Below are 2,730 nucleotides of genomic sequence, written 5' to 3'. Positions count from 1 at the left end.
TAGATTGCATGATTCAAAGTAGGAGTTGCTTACACTTCCTAAACAACACGCTTCTGTAAACTCTATGAACTTTGATAAAATAGTTAGAGAAACTTTCAGGACTTTTGTTCATAGGATTGCTATGAGTCACCCTTGACTTGAAGGCAATCAATGGCAACAACAAATCACACAAGAGGAGATTGCCCATCTCTTTCCTGCAGAGCAGTTGTTGGATTCGAACCACATGCATTGGGATTGCAGTGAAGCTTCTTCCCCCTAGGCCACCAGTTGTTGTTGTTATGTGCCATCAAGTCAACCTGCAGCTCATGGCGAACCTATGTACAACAGCTCTAAATCCTGCTCTATCATGTGCCAATCTCACTGTTGCCAACACACTTACCCCCATAACTCCAGTCACTAAATCAATCCATCTCATTAAGGGTTTTCCTCTCTTGTGCTGTCCCTCTACCCTCTCAAGCATGATGTCCTTCTCCAAGGACTGGTCCCTGCTTGCAACATGTCCAATGTATGTGAAATGAAGCTTCAGAATCCTTGCCTCCAAGGAATGGCCTGACTTCGCCCTCTCCAGGACAAACTTGTTCATTTTCTTAGCAGTCCATGATATATTCAATACTCTTCTCCAGCATCACAGCTCAAAGGCATCAATTTTCCTTTTATCATCCCTAGTCATTGTCCAGCTCTCTGATGCATACATAGCAAGTTTGAAAAGACCATGGCCTGTATCAATCACACCTTAGTCTCCAGACTGACATTGCTCTTCCCTACATTGAGGCCACCAGAACTTCCTGCAAATGGAGCTCTCAATCAATGCAAAGGTATGTGGTTCAAATCCATTAGTGCTTCATGGGAGAAAGATATGTAATACCCTCCCATGCAATTTAATGCCTCTGACAATCCACAGAGGATCATCTAGTTCCAACTTGATGCTACTCAACTACAGTAGATTTATAGTGACTGTCGGTATGTGTTGTTGAGTCAGAACAGGCTCGCCAGCAGGTTTTCAGAGGCAGTTAATTGCATGCGAGGAAATTGCCCATCCTTCTCCCACTGAGCAGCTGATGGATTCGAAAGGCGTGCCTTCATTATTCCAGTGCAACTTCTTGCCACTAGGCTGCCAGTGCTTCCCTTTTATAGTAACTAGAAAATGTAAAATAAAAATGATTATTCAGTGATTTCTTGATTCCACTGGTTGAATAAGTAAGCTTTTCTTTCCAACATAAAAATGGCAGATTGCAACTTCCTAGGATCTTTATTTGGAATTCTAGCTATTCTAAAAATGAACACTGCTGATCGGCTGCTATGTAAATTTCCAACATTTGCTGTTCTATTTTAATAGTTGAATACATTGTAGGGCTGGGAAATCACATCATCAGTGTAGGTAAGGAGTTTATTTGGCAAAGGGAAAAACTGGAGATTATCCTCTTTACATAACCAACAGACAAAGGTAACTGCAATGTGTAACTAGCAAGATAAAACCATTCTTTGGTAGGAACATCTACATCATATTTGATTATGGCTTTTTTTATTTTCATCCCAAACAAATTGCACATTCTAATCTCCCTCTATATACAAACATGAACTCCAATGAAGCTTTCAGCTTGAATTGAACATTAAAGGTTGCCTGGATACCATCAGAATTTGCTGCTGGCTTGGGCAATGTACAGCAATTAGTTGAACTCTTGGCTGGCTCTATTGGTAATCCTCCTTGACCAAAGAGGTAGAGAATCAGCTTTTAATTTCAGTAATGGTGAGGCAATGAATTTTCCTGCTCAACATGTAATCACAAATATTCACCACTTATCCCAAATGTCAAACACCTGTGAATTCTGAACAATTTAAGGCTACAAAAGTTAACATGTCACAAGATTTTCTTTCTTTAATTTTAAGAAACAGATATACTTTAAAATACTAAATTATCAATTATTAACATGGTTCATCCAAAGAACCAAATTATTATGATTGTACTTTATGGATAATTCTTAACTTTCCTGCATACTTTATAAATTTGTAAAAGGTAAAAAGAGCCTTTTTCTTTTATATGTGTATGCTGTTTTATGATTGAGCCAATTTCAACGCTCACAGACACTATAGAATGAATTATCACATAGGATTTCCTAAACTATAATTTTTAATGGAGGCTAATATCTAGGTATTTTCTCCTTTGTTGTTTTCAGATGCCACTGAGTTGAATATGACCATACCAACCTCATGGACAAGAGACAGGACTACTACCTTTCTTTGCAAAATCCTCAAGATCTCTGATAAATTGTTACAGTCACTTTGCTAATCTGTCCTCTTGAAGATCTTCCTCTAGTTGTCTAACAACATTCTTCAGCATGGTACCTTTACCAAGGCCTGCACCCTCCTCACAACACACCCAAAGTATGAGAGACGAACACCATTTGATTCCAAGGAGAAACATTTTGTTGTTGTCATGTGTGGTTGAGGTGACTACAACTCACAGTGACCCTATGTACAATGGATATGAACTTTGCCCTACCCTGTGTCACCTCATCCTCCCTGATACATTTGAACTCATTGTAAAAGTCAGTGTCAATCCATCTTGTTGAGGTTTAATTATCTTCCACATTTCCAAGAAAGATGTTTTTTCCCCAGGACTAACTTCTACTAACAGGCCCAAAGTTTATGACATGAAACTTCACCATCCTGGTCACCAAGGAGTACCCTCGCTGCACTTTCTTCAAGATCTTTGTTTTTTGTCAGTCCATT

The sequence above is a fragment of the Elephantulus edwardii genome, unplaced genomic scaffold (assembly GCF_000299155.1).
Source record: "Elephantulus edwardii isolate Elephantulus edwardi_28Jun2011 unplaced genomic scaffold, EleEdw1.0 scaffold00010, whole genome shotgun sequence".
NCBI lineage: Eukaryota > Metazoa > Chordata > Mammalia > Macroscelidea > Macroscelididae > Elephantulus > Elephantulus edwardii.
The sequence above is the reverse complement of the archived record's forward strand: the minus strand, read 5'-3'. Positions refer to the sequence as shown.